The following is a 25,346-nucleotide window of genomic DNA, read 5'->3' as shown; positions in this document are numbered from 1 at the left end:
TTTGGAGGAGCACCCCCCAACTCCCCTTGCCCTTCCAATCCATGCCTGAGAAGCAGCATTTTATAAATAGCTATGTTGAAAAAACTTAAATATAGCACCCCCGGAGCTTACTGACCCAGTGGCAGAGCTGTAAGTAAGTACCATCTGGGGTGTGACTAGTGCTGCTGGCGGTGCAGGGAGGGGCAGAGGATCTCAAGTGTGGCCAGTCAGCCCTGCCTGCAGGTTCCCTGCCCCCCGCATCCTGAGCATTTCCAGCAGGACTGGCCTGAAGGAGTGAGGTGGAGACCCACCAGGAGCAGGCCTACCTAGTACCCCATCACTCTTCTGATCAGAGAGACACCCTGGGGTTCTTTGTCTTGAATGGCTTCTTCTCAGAGACCATGAGATAGCAGAGGCCACAGATGGGGCCGTTTGGGGAGCAGCCAGCTTCCAGGGTCAGGCCTGGGACCTGCCCAGAGGATTCCAGCTGAGCATTTCAGTCCTGGGAAGTGGGTTGCATCTCAGGTCTGGGGGTCTGGCTCCACCCTGTTCTCAAGTACCCCCCCTCCCCACTACTGTCCTTTCCACACTGTGGCCACAGGCGCTTCTTTGGGGACCTCACAAGCAACAAGCCCAGGCTCCACACGGTGTGCCTCTCCCTGCCCAGAGCCCTCTCCTCTTCTTGCTTCCTCCACATCCCAATGCAAATTCTTTCCCTGACCACTGCACCCCTGCCCTGACTGAGGGCAGGACCCCTGGAGCATGCTTGAGAGGCACTGGTGCCTCAGATTGCAGTAGTTATGAAGTACTCCTTGGTGTGCTGCTGGCTGAATGTTTGCTACCTTTGCAAGACCAGGAGCTCTGTGAGGGCAGGCTGTATGTGGCTTGCCCCTCCCTGGATCCCTCCTAGGGACCCCTCCCTTCTAGCACAGGGCTTGGCATGTGGTGGGTGTGCAGTCAGTGTGCAATGAATGGAAGAAAGAATAACTAGTGAAACTCACACTTCTCTAGAACCAGAAGCACCCATACCCCACAGCTGAGACCTCTTTCCACCTCCCTGGAAACATCTGGCAACCTCACCCAATGAGTCCAGCTGAAGGGAATGGAAAGGGCCCGCTGGACCCCACTGAGGCCAGCAAGTTCTGAAGACACAGAGCTGGGTGCTCCAGGGTGAAGTCTTGGCCAGTGAGGGCAGTGGATGCACCACCGGCTCGTGGTTGGTGCCATTGTGTCTGCCATTCATGTGGTCCCAAAGGGGACAGGGAGACCGCCCTCTACCTACAAGGCAGGCTGTGTGTGTCTGGGGGCGAGCTCCTGGGGAGGGGCACCTGTTCAGTGTAGGCCATCCAGGCTTCAGGGGGGGATGTACGAAGCTCTGGGGCATGTCAGGAGATGCAGAGATGGGCCTCAGTTCTTACATACAGAACCTTGCCTGCTGAGTCCAGGCTTTGCTGATTATGTTGGCAGCATGATGACATGGTGATGTAGATCCTCCGCTAGAGAGCTGGAAGTCTGGCACCCCTGGGCAAGCCATGACCCAGCAAGTCCCAGGGGCAGGGAAGTTTAGCCAGCAGGGAACAGCTGGTCCACCCAGGGCCACAGGTCTCCACAGCTTATGGGGCTCCAATGTTGGAGAGGAGGAGGGTGGTGGGGAGAAGGAGGAGGGGGAGGGGTCACTGGGACAGGCCCTGTCAGGCACATGTGGCCCCAACCCTGCTCTTGGAGAGGCAGGGCCCTGCCTGGAGCCAGGGCAGGGAGTCCTCTGGCCTAAGCCTCACATTCACAATCACCTCTTCACATTTAGACTTCAGGAATTATTCCAAGTGAGGTTTTAATGTTAAAAGCAGTAATTTGTTAAGCGTAAGCATTTGAAACGTGCCAGAGGTTTTATAGTTCCATCTTGGCATGTCTTTGGTCTTCCATCTACCAGAGGCCCAGAAACAGTGGAAGCGATCCAGACAGACCCACTGGCTGTGGGCAGCCTGGCTCAGAGGGCTTTGCTCAGGGACAGAGCCTTGGCCATGGGAGCCCTGGACCCAGTCCTGCCTTGCACACAGTTGCCTGGTGTCTCACCTCTTGGGTTTAGCTCTATCCAGGCCCCCAGCCTCCCTCTTGAGTTTTCACTGCCTCTTACTCACTCTGTTGGTGACAGAGGGATTCCCACCCTAGGATGCTGGCCAAACCCACAGCACCTGACACTGGACAGGTGTCAGTCATACAGACACAAAGCCTGGGGAGGGAAGACACAGCACACCATACAGGGCCATTTGGGGGTTGCATGTGGGAACAGAGTACACAACCAGGGTTTGTGAGAGGCAGGCTTTATAGCATCAAGATGATGAGGTGGCCTCCTGCTTCCATGGGAAGATGTGATTGTCTTGTTTGAATAATTCAGTGGACTGGCAAGGAACTGACACCTGCTCCTCACGTGTCAGGCAGCATGTAAGATTAGGCCTGCCTTGAGGGCAGAACGAAGGACGCAGGCCAAGACTGAGCAGATAGCCATGTGTTCTGGGAGCTCAGTGGGAGCTTGGGAGGGGCTTCTGGAAGCTGCCAGGGCCCAGGAGGTCACCTAGGAAGACAAATGAAAGTTCTCCTCTTGCTGGTTATGTTCCTATGGGTACTTCTTGAGGCTGTTCCTGCTGTATTTGAACCAAGTCAAACTTATTCCCAGTAGAGGACTGCCCCATTTTTCTGGCCTAATGGAGAGCGCATATGTTGGGGTATCCTTGGGCCAGGGTCTGAAGGCTAGAAGCCCAGCCATCAGGATGGTGACTGACCCTAGTAAGTGCAAGTTCAGGCTGCTGGGAGGCAGGAAGCCCCACACAATGTTCTTTCTCCCCCCTGCTCCTTCTGCCCTGCAGCTCTGGATCCAGGCTCACAGGATGGCTTTGGGGGCCAGGGGCTGGGTGGAGAGATGTGGCCTCAGGGTCACACACTGCATGTGTCCATGGTTCTGCCCTGTGATCAGGATTGTTGTCTTGGCTGCCGTTGACTCTGATAAGTCAGCTCCTTCCAATGCACCCGTCACCCTAGCAGCCTCCACACCGCCCACCCCATGCCTCCCTGCTTGTCTCCTCCCTGTGCAGGATGCACAGACTCCCCTGTGTCTTCCCGGACTCATGCTAAGACTCTTCTGCCCTCCACCGGCCTTTCCCAACTCCTCTGACACTGGAGCATCTTCCCTGCAAAGTCTCATGTCCTTGTTATACCTTCCTGAAGTGTGTGTAAAAACACACGGTGCAGGGATGGTTTCTTAGGACATGAATCTGTTTTGCTTTCACCGAAAAGCTTAGGGAACTTTTCCTAAACCTGGGAAGGGGCTGGTGGTTTGGCCTGAAGGTTTTACAAGCAGCAGAGACCAGGGCCTCAGGCCTAGGTGCCGCCTAAGAACAGGAACCCAGGGAGAATGGCTGCATGCTTGGTTTGGCTGACGTCCACTCTAAATGCCAAATTGGAGTAATCAGGGAAGACAGAAGATGTTAGGATCCTTCCTGAACCTTCTGCTCTGTGCAGGACCCCCCAAGAATATGGCATGACTCTAGGGAAGTAAAGAGACCTCCCTAAACCGAACAGATGCTGCATTTCTCATCAATGTTGGTGAGTGGCATGCTTGTGAAAAAAAAAAAAAGTAATTTGTCTTAGAAACTTCGGAAAATGTGGAAAAGTACAAAGACAACCATCCTCCCCAGAATCCACTGCCCAGAGGGAAGCATTGTTGCTGTTCTTGTACCTCTCCCTCCAGTCATACTTGATGCGCATTTATACATATATGCATATATGTATATATATATATATATTCATTCATACGCATATATATTTAAAAATGTTTATGGGGTGCCTGGGTGGCTCAGTCGGTTAAGCGTCCGACTTCGGCTCAGGTCATGATCTCGCAGTTCGTGAATTCAAGCCCCGCGTCGGGCTCTGTGCTGACAGCTCAGAGCCTGGAGCCTGTTTCGGATTCTGTGTCTCCCTCTCTCTCTCTGACCCTCCCCCATTCATGCTCTGTCTCTGTCTCAAAAAAAAAAAATGTTTAAACATGCTTATTAATTTAAGAGAGAGAGAGAGAGAGAGAGAGAGTGCAAACAGGGGAAAGACAAAGACAGAAAGACACAGAATTTGAAGCAGGGCTCCAAGCTCTGAGCCGCACAGAGTCTGACACGGGGCTCAAGCCCACGAGCTGTGAGATCATGACCTGAGCCGAAGTCAGAAGAGCCCATACCTCATGAGCGTTTAGATGTGGACATGTCCAGGTCACAGGATGGGGAATCCATGGGGAGGGTTTTGCTTGCTTACTTTGAGTTAACAGCTGCACCATATTCTACTCTATGGATCTGTAATCACATAACCACTTCCCCTATTTTAGGTTATTTGAGTTGTTTCCAGATTTTTTTTTGCTATTATTAGTAATGCTGCAGTAAATATCCCAGCACGTCAATTTTTATGTATGTCGCTGATCAAGTGATTTGTCAAATGACACCCTGCAAAGACCACCACTTGGGAGTAAAGGGGATCTCCTGACCTAGAGGTCCAAAGGCAGAGGCATGTGCCTATTTCCAGAAATCTTCCCCACAACGTTGTGGGTTTTTTTTTTTTTTTTTTTTTTTTTTTTTTAGTGGTCAAAAGTTTCCCTTTCTTGGGGCTGGTGTAGCAAGTAGGAATCCCTCTTGTCTGGCAGCCCTAACCTCACCTCATTCCACTTCACCCCACCTCCTTTTAGTTCTCCATCACTAAACTGGAAGCTAGCTATGCCTAACCTGAACAGAGCTTTGGAGACTTTGAAGGGAGAAGGGACAGGAGACAGACATTGGGGGTGAATGGAAAACCATTCTGGTAGCATTCCCTAGCCTCCCCCAAAAGCTTTTAAGGTGGATGCTTTTCTTGCCCCCAGTTGACAGATGAGAAAACTGAGGCACCAGACAGAGGCTGATTAGTTGCCCAAGGCCACAAAGTGAGTAAATGGCATTGCTGGAACATAAAAACAAGACAAACAAATCACTCCTTCCCCTGCCCCCCACATAGTGCAGAGAGGGGCTCTGATCTGAATGCAGATCATATGGTCTCCGGCAGGCTGGCTCCCGTACCCATCCAGCCCCTCCTGCTACATTTTCTCTGCCGTGTTTCACACACCCCATCTTTCCGGTGGGTGTTCAGAACGCTCCCAATTCAGGACTGTTGAGCCTGACACTTCCTCTGCATTCATGTAGCTCAAAACTGCTGTCCACCTCCACCTACCACATCTGAAGCTGTGAGAAGGAAACTTGAAAATGCTACTGGAGCAGGAACGTCACGGTTTCCAGTGCGGGACCCATGTGACTCACTGTTGGGCTCGGAGCCTCTGGCAATGTTCCTCTGGGCGAGGGGGTCGCTGTGGTCAGAGGAGCTTTGTGAGGCTGAGATCTTTCCCGACCCACTCCCAGAAGAGAGGACACCCCAGACCTCCACAGCTTCCTGCATAGATGCTCAGAGGAGAGGGATCCAGACTGCGGGCATCCTCAGTGGCCACCACACACCCTGCACTCTCCCCAAGCCCAGGATCCTGCAAAGCTCCTGGGCCATCTTTCCAGAATTTTCTTCCCATCAAAGCCTAAGAAGCTGATGAAGAAAAAGTAGAGTGCCTGGGAAGTGCTGTGGGTTGAATTGTGATCCCCAAAAGATATGTTAAATCCTAACCCCTGGTACTCCAGAATGTGATGTTATTTGGAAATAACCTGCAGATATAGTTAGTTAAGATGAAGTAATACTGGATTAGGGTGGGCCCTAAAGCCAAAGACCACGTGAGGATAAGGAGGCCACGTGAAGACACATGGAGATGTCTGTGTGGTGAGGGAGAGGCTGGAGTGATGTAGCTGTGAACCAATGACTGCCACAGATTGCTGGCAATGGCCAGAAGCTAGGGCAAGGCAAGGAAGGATCGTGCCCTAGACACTCTGGAGGGAGCGTGGCCCTGCCAATGCCTCGACTTTGGATGTCCAGCCTCTGGAAGAGTGAGAGAACAAATACCTGTTTTTTTTTTGTTTTTTTTTTTTAAGTTTATTTCTGAGAGAGAGAGAGACAGAGACAGAGACAGAGAGGGAGTTGGGGAAGGGCAGAGAAAGAGGGAGACACAGAATCTGAAGCAGGCTCCAAGCTCTGAGGTGTCAGAACAGAGCCTGAGTCAGGGCTTGAACTTAGAAACCCCGAGATCATGACCTGAGTCAAAGCCAGATGCTTAACTGACTGAGCCACCCAGGCGCCCCTAAATTCCTATTGTTTTGAGCCACCTTGTTTGCGGTCATTTGTCATGGCAGCTCTGGGACACTAATACAGAGGGTGAATTGGGGTGCTGACCCCTCTGAGGCATTCCTGCTCCTGGAGGTTGTAAAGGTGTCCATAAGAGAGGAGAGAAGTGTTTTTAGAGCATGGCACCTGAACTCAGCCTCTTGGCAATCTTACTGTTCCCTCCTGGGAGTCTCCCCATCTCTTCAGAGTCTCCAAGGTGCACTGGGCCTGCTGGTGCACACCTGATGACCAAGGATTAGTCTGGCAGAGGAGTTTTTGTATGTGACAGGATCAATACTGAGATTGGACTTTGTATGTCCAAACCTGAGGGTATAAAGAAATTTTCTTTAAATCACCTTAAAAAGTTTCTGATTAGAATTTTAAATTTGTTGGGGCCCCTGGGTAAATCAGTCGATTAAGTGGCTGACTCCCGATTTTAGCTTGGGTAATGCTCTCAGGGTTTGTGAGTTCGAGCTCCGCATTGGGCTCTGTGCTGACTGCTTGGAGCCTGCTTGGGATTCTCTCCCTCTCCCTCTCTGTCTCCCCCCTACCCCCTGCTCTCTCTATCTCTCTCAAAATGAATAAAAATAAACCTAAAAAAATTTTTTTTTACCTTTATTCATTTTTGAGAGACAGAGAGAGACAGAGCACAAGTGGGCGAGGGGCAGAAGGACAGGGTGGCACAGAATCCGAAGCAGGCTCCAGGCTCTGAGCTGTCAGCACAGAGCCTGACGTGGGGCTCGAACTCACAGACTGTGAGATCCTGACCTGAGCTGAAGTCAGACCCTCAACTGACTGAGCCACCCAGGTGCCCCTAAATAAAAATAAACTTTAAAAAAATCATAGAAAAAGAATTTTAAGTTTGTTTATCAGTACAAGGGACTCTATATCACTCTCTACTGCCCCCCTTCCCCATCGTTGTCTCTTTTCACCAGAAAGTTAAAATAGTTAATTCATCATCATAGTTGAATGGGGGAACTACCTGATTCTCCTACTCTTTTCTTTCTCTGGGAACTGCTGGCCAGGGAGGGAATCCCTGGATATTTGTACCGATGGGGAAGAACCCTGGGTCAAGCCCAGCTTAGGCCAGAATGAGCGCTAAAGCATAACACAGTGGGGGCAGAACTTTCCCCTTTCTGAAGCCAGCCAACAACTCAGATGATGTGGTTCAGGGTAAAGTTCTCATCTTCCTCTTCCTTCTTTTGTGATTTGTCAGCGTTTGAAAATCCTTCATCCCCTTTAGATTTTGGACCTTATTGCCACTAACCCACCATTTGCTTATATGCAGGGTTTTTATTGTGTCCGGCTACTCTGAACTGTAGGTCCCAGGAAGGCAGGCTGTGTCTCCAGTGCCTAGCACATGCCTGGCACATATAGGTGATCAGGAAATATTTATCGAGCCAATAACTTAGAAAAAGATTGTTGCTTTACAGAGATGCATACTAACTGTGAGCTCAAATCCATGCGGAAGGCAACAGGGAGGACACAAACCCTTTTCTCTGAATAAGAACAATCATCAATACCATATACTTAGAGTGCCTTTAACTTCTTCAAAGCACCTTCATAGGTGCAATGTGGGTAAAGAGGGTGTTATGATCACCATGTCACCGATGGGGAAACTGAGGCTGTGTGGAGTGAAACGACAGAACGATGAGGACACAGGCCTGGGCAGGACTGGGACAGGAAGCCAGATCTCTCCGCTGGAGGCTGGGTCTGGTAGCCTGGATCAGTGAGGAGTGTTAAAACAGTGCTATTGACTTTGACATTGAAAAAGAAAACAGTTGGCTCCTTCAGCATTTTCTGAAATCTGTTCTAAGAACTTTGAGTCCTCCAAAAGCTTTGTGGGTCAGCAAACTCTGGTCTGTCTCATAGAGAATATAAGAGAATGTGTCACATTTATCTGTCAGAATCTCTGACAAGTCCTGCCCTAAGGGGCCCATTTAACCTCTTTGAGCGCTGTGTTGCCCTATGATTTTGGGCCTTAGAAACTTCCCTGACTCCCTCCTCTTTCCTTTCATTTCTAGTAATAAATAAACATTCTGCAGCAGATACCTTGCACGCTGTCAATTCTTTGGTTTCTTCCTCACAAGAAATGCTATTATTTGCCATTTTCAGACGATCTCGTGAAGGGGAGGAGGGCACAGGGCAGAAACCTCATGGTTAGAGCCTCAGACAAGGCCAGTCCTCCCAGGCTCTTGGACTTGGTGATCTTCCTGCTCCCCAGGAAGGCGGGTGTCTCAGGCACAGCTGGGATCCTGGGCAGTGAGAGAAAGAGCCCACTCCCTTCGTGGCAGCTGCCTTCCTGGAGTCCAGTGGAGCAGTCTGTAGTTAATTATTTGCTTCTCCTGGATAGCACTGCCTACGCCAACCTGCGGCTCCCTGGGCCGGATCGCACTACCCTCTCCATGCAGATTCATCTCGAACTTGTTTGATGCTTCTCCAAAGAGCTCCATCTGGTTCCCACACCATTTCTGACAGGTGGCTAACACGGCTCTCTGAAGCCCCCAGAACACCAGGAGGCATCTTCCGCAGGATTGACTTGGCTTTCATGTCATATTTCTGTCTCCCTGTCGTGTATTTGCCACGACCACAGACATTTGTATGAAAATGGAGTCTGTGTTTGTAAGGGCTCATCTGCTCAGGCTGCAGGGTGAGGAGGCGCTGGGGGGCAATCTGTGCAGCCCAGCACCCACCCACGCAGCTCTGCAGTTCCCCGCGTGAGACTTCTCTGGCCTCTGAGAGAGGGGGATGCCATCCGGCCGGGATTTATGGCCTGAGTGGGGCTCCCTGGGCCACAGTAGCATCTGCTTCAACATTGAAACAACGTCACTCTGTCTCCAAGCATATGTCCAGACCTGGGCCTTGTGGGCTGCGGGCTGCATTGTGGAGTGCTTGGCTGGACAGCAGGGCCAGCCTGAGGGGCCAGGGAAGGCCAGTGGGGAGTCCTAGGGCCAAATGATTATAAACAGGCTGCTAAGGTTAGAGATGAGCCACTGAAAACACACCAAGAGAGTGTCAGGGACTGGGTGGGAGCCAGCACAGGCCCCAGCCTGATGCAAGTCAACAGTGAGTGCATCATTGCTGCCATCCTTGTGAGCATGGAACATTAGCGTTTTCAAAGCATCTTTACCTCTGTTTGGTGTTTTCGGGATGGGGTGTTATGGACTGGAAGTCCATGTTTCCCCCAAACTCGCATATTGAAGCCCTGACGCTGCAATGTGATAGTATTTGGAGGTGGGGCCTTTGGGAGGTAATTAGGTTTAGATGAGGCCCAGAGAGTGGGGCCCCCACAATAAGATCAGTGCCCTTGTAAGAAGAGAAAGAGACAACACAGCTTCCTCTGTCCACCAGGTGAGGACACAGTGAGAAGGATTCATCTGTAAACCAGGAAGACAGCCCCCATGAGACCCTGACCATGCTGGCAGACTGATCTCAGACTTTTAGCCTCCAGAGCTGTGAGAAGTGTCTGCTGATTAAGTCTCGGAGTCTGTGGTATTCTGAGACAGTAGTCTGAGCCATCTGAGGTGACAGGAAAGTGCAGCTGGCAGATGGAAGAGGTCTATCTCTTCCAGGTCACACAGGCCACGTTTTCCAGCCCCAAACTCCAAACTCCTTGCACCCGTGGGTCTTGGTCAGGAAATTGCAAGCCACAGAGAATTCCAAGGAGCACCAGGATGGGGAGGGGCACCTCGAGGGTGGGAATGGGGGATTGTCCACTCTGATGATGGAGGCCCACTCTGTGTCTGGTTCAGAGCAGGCCTGCCTCGGGGAACCTCCTCCCCTCCATTCTCAGTCTGCATGGTTCCCCACCCCCCCCCACCGCCCCCTCCAATTTCACCTCCCAGAGTGCATTAGCCCTGGCCTGGCCACCTCAGCAAATGCCTGCTGAGCACCTACTACGTGGCACTTGCTCTTTAGGGGCTGGGGATACAGCAGTGAAGAAAATAGGCAAACGTCCTTGCCTCTGTGGGGTAAGCATTCTTGTGGAGGATAAACAAAATCAGTAAGTGAAACATCGACTGTTGTTAGAAGAGTAGGGATGGTTGGGAGAAAAATAAAGGTGAGCAGGGGGAATGGGGTGTAATGTGAAGAGGGAACTGAATTGTGATGACAGTCAGAGAAGGGGACATTTGAGTGAAGACTTGCAGGAAGCGAGAGAAGAGCCCTGCAGAAGTCTGGTGGAGAGCAACTGACAGAGGGCACAGGAGGTGCAATGTCCCTGGGGAAGCAGCACGTGGGTGCTTTTGAAGAATGGCCTGGCACTGCAGTGAGTGGAGGCGAGGGAGAAAGGATTTGGAGGTGGGGATAGGGGAGGATTTTGGTTTTACTCAGGGGGAGATGGGAAGGTGCTGGGGGGCTCTGATCAGACAAGTGATGATACCTCACTGTGTTTGACAGGAGCACTCTGCTGAGAGTGGGCAGTAGGGGACAAGGGTGGAAGCAGGGAGGCATATTGGGAGGCCGCTGTAGTGCCGTCCAGGTGAGAGGTGGCAGCGGGAGGCCTGGACCAGCGAGAGGTAGTTGAAGGAGCCAGATTTTGAAATATTTGCCGACCATTTGGATGTGGAATGAGAGAGAGGAAGTGAGGATGCTTTTGGCATAAGCAAATGGAAGGATGGATTTCCACTACCTGAGAGGTAGATGGATGTAGGAAGAACAGGCTTGCGGCAAAAAGACAGGATTTCCATCTGGGCAATTAAGGTTTTCAGCATCCATTTGAAATCCAAGTGAGGCTGGCAAGTGATCCCAGAGCTCAGGGGTGAACCTGGGCTGAAGACATACAGTGGAGAAGGTCAGGACAGGGAGGGCACTGAAGGTCATGAGACTAGAAGATACCACAAGTGGGTGATTGTCGTCAAAGAGAAGATGCCCAGAGCTTGTGAGTGTCCTGAGTTGGTCAGTATTAAACAGCGGGGGAGGGGGCGCCTGGGTGGCTCAGTCGGTTGAGCATATGACTTCATCTCAGGTCGTGATCCTATGGTCTGTGGGTTCGAGCCTCGCGTCGGGCTCTGTGCTGACAGCTCAGGGCCTGGAGCCTGCTTCGGATTCTGTGTTTCCCTCTCTCTCTTCCCCTCCCCTGCTCATGCTCTGTCTCTCTCTCTGTCAAAAATAAATAAACATTAAAAAAAAAAAAAAAAACAGCGGGGGAGAAGGGGGAGAAAACCAGGAAGATGTGCTTGCTGGAAGCTAAGACTTGTGTTTTTCATTCCTCTGGCAACCGTGCTCGGTTCAGGCACATGACCCACGTGAGTCTAAATAGAGTATATTCATGGCTTTTATTGGAATCCTAAGGAATACGAAGCTTTCTTCCACTTTATGGTGCTTAGTTGGGGGATCTGACTGGAGTTGTTGGGAGCCGTTTTAGCCACTGGAGTGAATAGGCAGCGCAGAATCAAAATCACAGACAAAGAAGGAAACACAGCTCTGATAGACATCATCTGATAGAAAATCCTGGAGTTACAGTTTCCCAGTTTTGCTGAAGTCAGTTTGAACTGGATTTCTGTCATTTGCAGCCAAAGACTTCTGACCAAAGCAGTGAGGTGTGCCCCTATTCTGATATCATTCATGTGGAAAACCACCTCACCCTCCCCCCCATTTTGAGGCTCCCCCCTCCCCCAAGTTGAACCCCTGTCCCGTGTGGCATTGCTCCTCTTTCCACGGGGACATCTTACAGTAGTCAACCTTTATTTGGGGCTGAGCAAAGGGAGAATGAAGAGAAAGTCATGGAGAATGATTGAGGAGGATTTTTTGTTTGTTTGGTGGTTCATTGTTGGCTTTTAAAAATTATTTTTAAAATGCATTATTCTTCATTTTTTTATTCACTTTATAATGTTTATTATTTTTATTATTATTTGCTTTATTTACTTAACAGGACCATACCAGTAGTTTCCGCCCCAAGAGCTGGGACAGAGGTGAACTTGAGAAGCTGAGGCTCCCAGGCCGGTGAGCTCCTAAACTCAGGAATAGGCAGAGTGATGGGTTCAAGAGAAGTAGAAATCTTGGAGTCGTGACATATTGACCTGAAGGGTTGGGGGGGAGATGGAGTCAAGGAGGACTCCTGTTTTTGTTTTTTGTTTTTTTTGTTTTCTGTTTTGTTTTGTTTCTGTTTTGTATGCAGCACGTGGGTGGACTGTGGAAAGCCACTGAGTCAGAGCAAGGGTTGAAAGGGACCAGCCCCTGGGAAGGCCCAGAGGGCCCAGTCTAGGCCTGGGCCCTTGCAGCTCCCTCCCCATACTGGCAATCTCTTGCTGTGTCCACACGTTTGCTTTTGAGGGACATTTTCCCTCCATGCTTTGAAGCTACTTAATTCATTAGTTCTTCATCATTTATGTCCTATTTCATTATGTTATAATCTTTACAGTTGTTAATTTGCATTTCATTTCCTGCAGTGACAAAAAACCCCCAAAACTCTACCCATGAAAAATGTTATTGTTGTAAATATTAATACAAGTCACAAATGATCACCATCCAGAGCCCATTTCACGTAGCAACGGCTCCCTTCGTCTGAGGCTGGGAAGATTGCAATAATTACCAAACTCAAGAGCTCTGCATGCCCTGAGGGCTGAACGAGGCAGAACCAGTCTTAAGCCCTGAGATAGTATTAAAAGAGGCAGAAAAAACTGCATCTGAGGACAGCCACATCCCACTCTTGTACCTAGTGTCACTCCTGACCCAGACCTCACACAGTCTGCACCTGGGCCTCTCAGAGGCTCAAGAGGGACAGATGGCTGTCTCTATGCCCCACAGGTAGAGGAGAGCCTGTGCCCAAGAGGACAGAGGAGGAGAAAAGCCCAAGATGAGGTGAGGCGGCCCTGGGAGGAGAGGACAGGGTGGGCAGTGGGGGAGCTGCTGTAAGTGCTCCAGTTCCAACCACCCCCCCCGCCCCCCCCATACCTTCTCTCCTGGTCCAGAATAGGACTTGTGCTTTGTGCCTTTTTAAGGAAAACCGTGCTGCAAAGAATGACTTCTTTGCATTGAAGACCAGAGATAACCAATACTCCTAGCCCCTGAATGAGTTGCCTAAGCATCTAGACCTGGTAAGGAAAACCTGTCAGTCCTGAAGCAGTTTTGTGGCCCTGTAGGAAGTGCTGGAGCGAGCCAGGGGCTGCTGAGTCACAGCTCTGCCCGCTGGGACCCAGTGCTGTGCAGGGAGGTTAAAGCTGCAAGTGCATCCCTACTGTGGGCCTGTGACTTAGTACTGTTCCAGACCATACCTGGGTCCCAGGTCTAACCACTGACTAGCTCCTGCCTGCACCCGACCCCAGGATGAGCCCCAGCTCTGGTTACAGACCTGTTTGGACCCCACCTCTGATGACGCCCTTACCCTGGGCCTTACTCTTGCTCCAGTTACTGGTTCCAGATAGATTCCCCACCCCCCCGCCCCGTTCCATTCACTTTTTCCCAGTATAGCCTTGGCTTTAGTGGAATGTATGGATCTCCCTTGTCACTCACACCAAGTTCACAGGTTGGTCAGACAGGGGCAGCGGCTGCTGGAAATCCCTCCCCTGGGATCCCTCTCCTCAGTGCTGGTAGTGCCCATCCCTATTCCTCCAGAGCACCTTCTCCAGTCAGTCCAGCCCTCATGGACTTGTCCCGCCATGGGCAACCGGAGGGCTGGTCCCCCCTGACTTTCTGGTTCTGTGTGGTTGTCTTGCTAATATTAACAGCCCTATGAATTCTTCATAGTCCTTAGCCTCTAATCTTCTCGAAGAGGTCAGGAGATTGAAACCAGGTCATTCCATTGTGCAGAGGGCAAAGGATGCAAAGGTAGTTGCTCAAAGTCATACAACATGCAAACCACATATCTAATGGGTTTGAACCAGGTGGTCCCATGCTTTCTTTTCTTTTAAAACATTTCTTCCTTTTTTTTTTTTTTTTGGAAGATGTTAACCCCATAGAAAAGTTGGAAGAACTGTGTTCTCCTGTTAATCGGTTGCCTTACCCACTCCACTTTTCTCCCTTTATATACAGACACCATTTAATTTTACCAAATCGTCCAGAAATGGGCTGGGACATTTGTGACACTTGACTCCTAGATGCATGGGATTCTCAAGAGCACAGATCTAATTCAGAGTCTCACTGGGCATTGAGGCTGCGAAATTGCTGTAGTGCTCCTCAGTTGAGGGCAGGCAGAAAGTCGGCTCTTTGCAGAGTCTAGAATGGTGGTCTGTGTAAGGTCTCACAATCCGAATTTGTCCGACTACTTCCTTGTGGTTAGATTCAAGCCAGACAGCTCTGTCAGGAACACTAACCATGTAGGTGCTTCCCACTGCCCACAGGCAGGGGGCTGGTGCCTGGTTGGACTTCTCTTGTGGAAGTGCAGCCAGCCTCCTGGTTAGTTTGGGAGTTGCCCCATCACTCCACTGCGAACTCACTGTTCTCCCTCCTGAAGGGCTCAGGACCCACCACATGCTGAGGTTGAGTGATACCCTTTTCCCCATGATAGGCTTATTCCTGCTAGTTTTCATGATTCTTAACTGACCTAACATTTCTAGTTCTGTCGTCTCTTCTACATTTATTAGTTGGGATTCTCTTATGAGAGATTTTTCTTTTTTTCTCTCCTTTCTTCCTTCCCTGGCCCTCTTTTTTGGAGTATCACTGTGGACTCATAGATTCCCCCCCACCGCCTCCCCCATTAAATGTGCTAGAATCTCCACAATTATCATTCTTCTTCTCCTTCGTCTTTCCTCCTTCTCCCCCTCTCCTCCTCTTCTTCTTCCTCTTCTTCTTCTCCTTCTTCTCCTTCTTCTCCTTCTTCTTCTTCATCAGTAACCTCTCTGCCCAGCATGGAGCTCAAACTTCTGACCAGGAGATCAATAGTTGCATGCTCTACTGACTGAGCCCGCCAGGCACCCCATCATTATTCTTTTTGATGCTAAATTTGTCCCAAATTCTTGTGTCTTTTTAAAAATGTTTATTTATATTATTTTGAGAGAGAGAGAGAGAGAGAGGGAGAGAGAGAGCAAGCACATGCATGGGAGAGGGGCAAAGACAGGGAGAGAGAGAATCTCAAGTAGCCTCCAGGCTGAGTGTAGAGCCTGACGAGTGCTTCATTCCCATGACTGTGAGATCATGACCGAGCCAAAATCAAGAGTCAGCCACATAACTGACTGAGCCACCAACCCAGTAACCCCGGTTCTTGTGTCTTTGAAACATGACCCCATTAAGCCTTTGATAAGTCCCTTGCTTTCTGGTCCAAGAGCTTCCAGGTTCACTTTGTACTCTCTTTGCTCTAGAACTAGCTAGCTGCTTTTCCAAGAAGCCCTAGTTTTTTTCCCCTTTGGTCTCCTCACAAGCTGGATATAGAGAATATACCTATTTCTTATAGAATGGGCCTCTCAGAGAGATCTGTAATATAGATCTTAAATCACTATTTGAAGGTGATATCTGTGGTGATGATGGTTGTGACAAATGGAGATGACCTTTGGGCAGTAACAAATGACCAACTAGAATGCTAAGCATGAGCTCGGTTACCCATAAACCAAGGTGCTGAGTGGGTTGAGCAGTGCTCCCCAGAAGATATTTCCATATTCATATTATCAGACCTGTGAATATGACCTTTTTGGAAAAAAGGATCTTTGTAGATATAATTAAGGTGAAGATCTTATGAGGAGAGCATCTACCCAGGTCTACCCAGGACTACCCAGGTCCTAAATCCAATGATTTGGATCCTTATGAGAGAGAAGGCAGGTACAGACACTGAGGAGAAGGCCATGTAAAGATGTTACCAGAATCTACGGTTATCCAGAGATTAGTGCCTGCAGCTGCAATCCAAGGAGTGCCTAGAGTCACCAGAAGCTGGAAGGGACAAGGAATTCTCTCCTAGAGCTTTCAGAGGAAGTCTGGCCCTGTGAACAACTTGATTTTGGACGTCTGGATTCCAGGACTGTGAGAGAAGAAATTTCTGTCGTTTTAAGCTACCCAGTTTGTGGTGTTTTGTGAAGGCAGGCCTAGGAAGGTAACACTGGCACCAAGAAAACAAAAATTGCCTGAAAAAGCATCAAGGTAGTTAACATAGAGGAAATCACAATGGTGTCAGACCTCCGTATGTTTCCACTATAGTATTGTTTTTACCTGAAATCACTGCTCAGATCCTCTAAGGTCTTGACTCAGCTCTGCCCCCATGATCCTGGTGGCTGGTGCTGTGGCCGTGGCTCTGTGGTGTTTGCCATGGCCAGCAGAATGGCTGACAGAGTACCCCCAGATAGAGGGACGGCCTGCTCTGGGCCCTGCGTCCAGGCATCTGAGGGGCCGCCTCTATCAGGTAGCTGACGGCCCAGCCCGACAGCCCTCCCCAGTGCAGAAGGCCGAGTGGCTGACTGCATCTCTGATTCCCTGGTCTGTGCTCACAGGGCCACATAAATGGAGAGGCAACACAGAAGGGTTGTGGCCTAGGGGACAAAACTAAGGCGATGCCAATGTGCTGATCTGGAGCCACTGGTAGCAGCCCCCACGGCACAGGTTTGGGGTCCCACAGCAAAGCTAGGTGGGGGCCGGAGGGCTAGAAGGCGTCTGATGGAAAGCTGGTGTGGTGGGGCTCGGTGGCTTGGTGCACCTGATCCAATGTGGTGAGGGGGTCTGCCGGAGGGTGTGGTGCCAAGCCCCAAAGGGTTGAGAAGGCGGGCTTGTAGCCGACCCATCCCAGTGATCGTCTGGTCTGACTCAGGGGAGGGATGGCTCTTGTGAGCGCCATGTTTCTCTCAGAAGAGTCAGGGTTAATTTCAGGTAGAGTCGTGTGTGACCTCAGGCTCTGCTGAGTGTTTTCGTCCCCTGAGTGTTTTGGGGCTTTTGAGAAGGTGGGTCTTCCAAACTGAACCGGGTCGGGGCACCTGTGTCCGGCCTCATGGTCCGGGCCATGGGCATGAGGGAACTCCAGAGGAGTGTTTTCTGCAGAAGCCTCCCACCCCTCACCCCTGGGGCATGCAGAACGTGGGCCTTTAGACTAGAGGAGGTCAGGGGGAAATGACCTTGTGCCCAGCTCTGAAAGAGTGACACTGCTATGACCCGCCTGATCTCCACTAACGGCCAAACAGAACCATAAATTCCGATTAGGAAAAGATGCTGGTTGGCAATGACATACAAAAAAGTTTGTGATTAGTGAACTGTAAAAGCTAACATGACATGCTCATAATTGGGATGTATTTACTGCGTGAAAAACACCACGCTGCCATTGGGACAAAGTGACTTTGAGGGAACTTTCTAAAGGAGGCTGACACAACTTCCCTCTTTTGCTTACCAAACAGCAGTGACCATTATTGATGGTGCTTTTCAAACAGCAGCTACAGAGAGAGAGGGGCTGTGATTTCTTGTCAGAACTACTTTACGGTGTCGTATTTTCCGGGTGTTTAAGAAGCCCTGTTCATTTGCAGCATTACCTTGGGTGATTTATGGACCCTCAAAAAGCTTACTTCATTTCAATGTTTTAGACATTTTGCTTTTTTTTTTACAACAAACCTTCTTCCAATATAATCAATGGAGGTTTCTCCATCTGGCCTGGGAGGGGAGTGCCGTGTGGGTTTATAGCAAAATCAATATGAGGATAAATGGACAGCAAAGAAAGTCCATTGTCAGGGTGGAAAGAGGCTTTTAAGTCCCTGGCCCAGCGGCAAAACCATCGGCAGGGGATGGTCTGGAGGCTGGCCCTGCTCAACGTGGTTGCGGTGTGGTTTCCTCACTGACCAGCCCAGAGGGGTTGGGGACAACAGCCAGGTGGTGCAGAGAGGGCTCAGCCACTCTTTAATTAAATAAGTTTCTTTGTAAACAGCCCCACTGCAAGTCTCGTTAATGTTTGATGTTGTTTGAATCTGAGTTTTCTAATTAAAGTAAAAAATGATTCCCAAACATATCAGTGTTCCAACATTTGCTTTCTAGGGGATGAGAAAGCAGATGAGCAGCTCATGGTCGGGTCTAATGTCTCCTGGAGGAGACCTGGCAGCAGCAGGGGCCCCTGGAGTTGCTCCAGACATGCTTGCTCACCCTCGCCCCTTAGTCAATGCCAGGGAAATCCCCTGTATTTTCTCTGAAGACATGGAGGGGTACAACATCAGGCCACTGCTTCCAGGGGGGCATAGAAGTGGAGGAATGTGTGGGGCACCCATATGGGACCACTGTGAAGCAAATGAGGTCATTTAAGACAAGTTAAGAGTTTGCTTTATTGGAGAAGGAAAATTACAGGCCTCTTGAGGTCCCTTGGTGGAACACAGTAAATATTGAATTAAAGAGCAAACATAGGACGTTCAGGTTGGAAATAAAATTTAGTTCCAGGCAGAGTGGACACACATGTAGGGGATACTTCTCCCCTTGGGCAGCCTCATGGTGCAGACAGTTGCTCACTGTCCCATCGGCAGTGTTCATTCACTCATGCGTTCACTCTCTGAACACGTGGGACAGGCCAAGGTCTGCCCAGGGCCTTGCGGACACAATGTTGCCTAGGACAGATAGGGCTTTGCCAGCATGGAGGTCATAGTCTTGGGCAAGAGTAGATTCTGAAGAAGTGAGCACAGAGACAAACGTATAACTACCAACAAGAAGTATAACGAACAGCCCACTTTGCTCCCCAGTCCCCGTAAGCACCCCCAAAACCCTCCGGCCAGAGAGACCACCTCTATTCCTAATGCTTGATGGATTTTGTTCTGGCCCCTGCCAGGCTCGGCTTTCTTAGAGACTTGCTCATTTCCCTCAGTCTTTTGCTTATGAGGGAGAATTGTGCCCTTGCCGAGCCGGTTGCAGAAATCGCCATGGATTGCTTATTTATTTTGAATCTTTACATTATAGAAATATATATACAGAAAAGTAGAGGGAATAGTATAATGAACATATATAGTATAGTGTATGTTATACTAGTATAACAGACACCCTTAGGCCTACCACCTATCTTTAACTACTGTTTACATTCTGACATAGTTGCATCTTCTCTTTATTTCTGAAGTGTTTAAAAATAAATTACAGATATCCCTATATTTCACCCATAACGATTTCAATTTGCACCTCCAAAAAGTAAGGAGATACTCATATATAACCATAATGCCATTGTGTTAGTTAAGGTTCTCCAGAGAAACAGAACCAACAGAATGTATGTAGATGCACAGAAGGAGATTTATCGTAAGGAAGTGGATCATGCAGTTATGGAGATTGAGAATCTCAAGAGTTGCAGTTGGCAAGCTGGAGACTCAGGAGAGCTGATGGTGTAGTTCCAGTCTGAAAGCCAGCAGGCTCAAGACCAAGAAGGAGCCAATGTTTCAGTCCAACGTTCCAGTCAGACAGGAAGCATTACCCCTTATTAGCAGGGGTGGGGGTGGGGGTGTGTGTGTCAGCCTTTTTAGTCTATTCATTCCTTCAACTGATCAGACAAGGCCCACCCATGTGAGAGAGGGTAATCTGCTTTACTCTATTCAGGTGTTAGTCTCATCCAAAAAACTCTCAAAGACACACTTAGAATAAGATTTGAGCAAATGTCTGAGCACCCCATGGCTCAGTCAACTGGACACATAAGATTAACCATCTTGGCCATTATTTTGCCTAACAAAATTAACAGTCCCCTGATCTAATACCTTGTCTGTATTCATATTCCCCAAACATTCTTCAGACTAGTGTCCAATCAAAGATCAGGCACTGCATTTGGTTGTTGCCCATGACCTTATGAAAAGCCCAGAAGCCCGGGTCAATGACTCCTCCAGCCTTGTGGGGGAAGATGTTTGGATGTGGAATTTGGCTGTGGGTCTGAGACGATAATTGTTTATTACTGAGAACAAGCACAAGTGAAGCCTCATAACACCCAGGGCTGCATCCCTGGTAATTTATGGGTTTCAGTCACAGAGCAGTTATGTCTCTAAGTGCTTTACATCGTTAATTAGCCACACCCGGGAATCCTAGCAAGGGCGAGTCAGCGTGACCAGGGTTACCTCCAGCAAAGCATAAGAAGCTGAGCTTCCCAGTAAAGGTCACCAAGCAGGTCTGAGGCTGAGTGTGGGGCAGAGGTCCCCCCAAAAGAGTCCAGGACTCTTTTTCGAGGGTTGAAGCCAAAGCCCAGCCAGAGAGGGACTGGGTACCAGCCAGCCTTGATCCAGTGTTCCCAGACTTAGGACGGATTTAGCCTCCTTCCCTACAGGGAAGCTTGGCAGGCTAGCAGCAGCAGGTGCCTGGCCCAGGGCCACATGTAGCTTCCGATTCCAGATCAGGAGAGGAGACTCCTTCTTGGAGTGTGCTCCTGCTGTGGCAAATGGCCTCTGGCTCTAGAAGGCCCTCACTCCTCTCTCTCTCTGAAGAGCAGTTCTGAGTACCCCTGCTTGGAATTCACAGCCAGTTGCCTTTACTCCCCCTGCCACATTATTTTTCAAAGCGATGACCCAATGAAGCAATTACTGTTCCAATCGGGATGAAGATCTCTGCAGCCTGCAGCCAAGCATGGCCTCTGCAGCATCTGTTACCCTCCTTATCTCTTCCTCAGCCTCACCAAAGACCTTCTCCATTTTCATGCCCACTCAAATCTACGAAGGCTCCAAGAGCAAGGCCAGGGCCCCCTCGGAGTGGACACTTCCTAAGGAAGGGAGCTCCATGTTATCCAAGAGACTTTGTGAAGAAGCATTGGGTTCCATCCATGCTGTTTGACTCTGGGTGCTTTTCTCCCCTTGGAGAGCAAACTTAATTAAAATTTACATTTTATTTATAGACAAATTGTGACTACAGTCTAGAAAGAACAGTTGATGCTTGGCTTGATCGTTAGTCTATGAAATGGCTGCTTGCTCCCAGATACCCTCAAGCACAGAAAATTCTGGAGCAGAAGGAGATAAGATGCGGGAACCCACAAGTTGCTTCTGCACTGACTCTATGGCTGCACAGTGCAAGGACACTGCCACCGAAGAGGAGAGGACCGTCTTTTGTGGTGGAGGTGGAGTCCCAGCCCATTTCAGAGAATGGAGATGTCAGGCATCCTAGCGGAAGGGGGAACATGAAATGAAGTTATGCGACCTTGCACTTGGAAACAAGCAGGGTGGGCAGGGACATTGATGCTCGGCCTTTCTCACGAGGCCTGCCGATTCCCCCACCTTTCCCCAGAAGTGGCCCCTTCAAGGTGCTCGGCTGGCTCTAGGTCAGACAGTCCCTCCTGGGCTCTCTACGTCTGCTTAGAGGAACTGGGAACAGCTGTGAGCAGCTGTGCTGTTCTGGACAGCTGCTCACAGGAAGTTCCAGTTCCAGAAGGCTGTATGCTCTGTGACCCCTTGGGCCTTAGCCGTATCTGAATGAATATGGACCAACTAGGACATGGACAACAGAGTCCTTGCTCCCCCTCGGCTGGGGTGTAAGTGCAGATGTTCTTGAGCCTCCAAAGAAGTTATAAATCCATGTGGTCACAGTTTGCTTTGCTGGGTAAGGGGGTCTGTGAGGGACCATTTTCTGACATACTGCAGAATTCCATCTAGCTGCCCTGCATGAGGCCGCCCCAATTGCCTGCCAAATGGGATGCAATGGGCACCTAAGCTTACAGACAAATCCCAGACCCCCTCCCCCTTACTTGGGGTACCTAACTTCTCCCAAAGGGGGCCTGGCTTCAGAGCTGTCAAGACAATGAAGTATTTTTGAATACTGTTGCCCCGGTGTCCCTGCAGGAAGTCTCAGAACTGTGCTCTCCCAAATCAGAAGCCAGAGCTATGCGACTGTCATCACATTTTGTTATTCTCTGCTTGCATTTACATAACATTTCTGCAAAGTGCTTTATAATCATTTCATTAGTCATTCATTTGCTTAATTGCGTAGCCTTCAATTCAGTTAGAAAATCTGATTTTAAAGTTTATTTATTTTATTTTAGAGAAAGATAGCACAAGTGGTGAAGGGGCAGAGAGAGAGGGAGAGAGAGAATCCCAAACGGGTTCCACACCCAGCATGGAGCCCGACTCAGCTCTCAGTCCCATGACCATGAAACCGTGACCCAAGCTGACATCAAGAGTCAGATGCCCAACAGACTGAGCCATACAGGTGTCCCCAGTTAGAAAATCTGATTTTAAATTCAAGTTTTCATGACTGCAAGTTTAATTCAGAAAAACTTTTTTTTTTTTTTTTTAATGAAGTGGAAACATTTCCAAATTTTGAGCCCCTTCCCACCAGCAGGGACTGGTTTTGGAGTACAGAGTGAGACATCAAAATTTTAATTTTTAATTTTTTTAAATGTTTTGTTTATTTTTGAGAGGTAGCGTGAGCAGGGGAGGGACAGAGAGAGAGGGAGACACAGAATCTGAAGACAGATTCCAGGCTCTGAGCTAGCTGTCAGCACAGAGTCCGAGAAGGGTCTCGAACCCATGAACTGTGAGATCATGACCGAAGCCAAAGTCGGACACTCAACCGATGAGCCACCCGGGGGCCCCTTAAATTTTTTTTAACGTTTATTTGTTTTTTGAGAGAGAGAGAGAGAGAGGCAGAGAGAGAGGGAAACAGAGGATTCAAAATGGGTTCTGTGCTGATAGCAGAGAGCCCAATGTGGGGTTTGAACCCACAAACCGTGAGATCATGACCTGAGCCAAAGGCAGACGCTTAATCGACTGAACCACCCAGGAGCCCCAGAGTGAGACATTTGAAAGCGGTGGCAGTGGTGACCTGCTTCTAAGATCTAATTTAGAACGGCCAAGAAACCCTGCGCACCACCTTGAAACAGCAGGAGCACCAGGGGGAGCATTCATGTGGCAGTCAGAACGAGTTCCATTGCTAAAGACTCAAAGGACCCACAGGGATCTATGGTTTATTGAGGGGCAAGGGTGCAACACAGCAATGGCATTATCAAAAGGAAATGTATCACTGCCAAAGGCTGCCTCACGGCACCAGGCACCACCGTCTGGAGAGTCCAGGCCTGAGCTCCAATTATCGTCTTTGTGAAAGGTCATTCTGGATGCACTTTATCTCTTGGACCAAGAATCTTCAACGTGTGCACAAAACACTTCAGAACTGGGAAGTCTGGAATGGAGCCTTGGCCATGGCTTCTTAGGCCCTGCTGGTCACGCAGGCATATTTCTTGCTGTGGTACGGGCCTAATGGTAGAGGCTTTGACGGAGGTGGGGGGGGGGCGGGGAGGGGAGCTCATTGAGACCAACTGCAAATCATTAATCTTGTTGTTATCAATAAATGATGCCGTCAAGCTGGTACATAGTGCCCTGAAACTCCTCTGACCCATGGTTGCAAAGCAACGCCATTAATCAGTGTTTTCTGCACTGATCACGGGGTCAGCACTGTGTAGGTACACCTCTTATTTCAGTAACGTGGCTCAGGCCAATTCTAGGCCCTGCTGGAATTAACCCTCCCAGCTCAGCTCAGGGTGTGCGTGTGACCAAGAGAGAAGAGGGCATAGGTCTACTCCACCCTGCCAGAGTGAGCCTGACCTTGACTCCAGACTGCAGTCTCTCTCCCTTCCCTGCCAGTCTCCATGTGTCACCCCCACCCCACTCTGAGCACGCAAATTTCGTTATGTCCTTACTCAGATGCCAGCCTTTTAGCAAACCCTTCCATGCATGCCCTAGTTTAAATTGTACCCCTCCCACACACTCCCTGTTCCATTTCCCTGCTTTGCCTTTTTTTTTCATGTATAACTAACATATCTTGCTTATTGTCATCTGTCCCACTAGAGTGTAGGCGCCACGAAGCGGGGGTTTTATCTGTGTGTTCACTGTGTCCCTGTACTTAACTCAGTGAGTACCTGGCATGCCTCTGGAATGCCATGGAATGTCTCTGCTTGTTGCCTCAAACCCATCTTAGTCCCCCTGGTTTTCACAACCCTAGACTGCACCCTCTCAAGCTGAGCCCAAACTGCCTTTTTGGTCTTTTTTTCCATTGGTTATTCCATCCCACCCAACACATGCCTGCCATTTGCCAAGTGCTTCCTGGTCCTTTTACACCATTCCCGCTGCCCGTCCCCCATCCCCCCTCACCTCACACATGCTGTTCACCAGCCTGGAATTCCCTCCCATTCCCCCTCTCCCTGTCACCTCTGGCACCACTGCCCCAACCCTGCCCCTCCGGCTCCTGTCCATCCTTCAAGGCCCAGTTGGAATGTCACTTCCTCCCAAATGCTTCCTCCTACCCTGCTTCCCCAGAGCATACCCACTGTCAGAGCCCTCTCTGCTGGCCCTGCAGCCCAGCCCCACTCCTGTGGCTTGCTGTTCTGTGGAACACCTGCCTGGTGGGGATCGTGAGGCTTTGAGGGGAAGGCTAGGATAGGTTTTGCAGGCACTGTGATGGCCACCACCATCAGGTGCCAGGCATTGGGCTGAGTGCTTGATCTGGATGATCTCATTTGTTGTGCCCATCTCCCCCAGAGGTAGGTATGTCACTATTCCCATTTTATGGAGAAGCAAATGGAGGCTCAGAGAGGCCAAGAACTTTACTGAGTGTCACACAGCTAGTAAGTTGTGGGGACAAAAGTCAGAGCCAGGTCTGACTCCAAAAACCTGTGCTCCTAACCACTCCTCTCCTGCACCTTGTCCCCCTAGCTAATGTTTTCTGTCGCCATGCTGTCGGGGGGAAAACACCACTTCTTCATACCAGTGGTTGCCCCCCCCCCCCTCCCTAGCCTCTGACCCCTTGTCCCAGCCCCTGCTCCTGGCTGACAGATTCAGGAGAGGAAGGGGGTGTGCATGCCCTGCTCCTCTCCATTCTCTTGGTCCTGGGAGGCATTGTGCCCCCAGACAGCATGTGCTCCTGTCTTCTCTCAGTCCTGTGGTTGTGTCCCCACCTGACAGGCTGGGAGAGCCTACCCATTTTGAGGTGGAGTTTCAGAGAGCCACTTGCCATCAGATACAAGTCATGGTCCCCAATTCAGCCTGTTTAGAAATAAAGGTGACCTTTTGGTCTCTCCCTCGCTTTAGTATCTCCTGTATCAATTGGTTCAGGGTTCACTCAGATGAGGGGGCTGTTATCTACTGGCCCTTGAACGTGGGCTCCATCAAATATTTCCTGAATGAACTAAGGTGGGAGAAGAGAGTATGAGGAGCAGAAGGCTCAAGGCAGGGAGGAGGGTGCCTTCTTAGGTCCACAGACGTAAGGAGAGCCCTGGGACAAAGGAGAAGCTGCAGTGAGGTTCTGGGCTGGGCTCCTGAGCCCCAGAGGAGCCCGTGCTGGGGCTAACT

This window comes from Leopardus geoffroyi, chromosome A1 (genome assembly GCF_018350155.1).
Source record: "Leopardus geoffroyi isolate Oge1 chromosome A1, O.geoffroyi_Oge1_pat1.0, whole genome shotgun sequence".
Taxonomy (NCBI): domain Eukaryota; kingdom Metazoa; phylum Chordata; class Mammalia; order Carnivora; family Felidae; genus Leopardus; species Leopardus geoffroyi.
The sequence above is the reverse complement of the archived record's forward strand: the minus strand, read 5'-3'. Positions refer to the sequence as shown.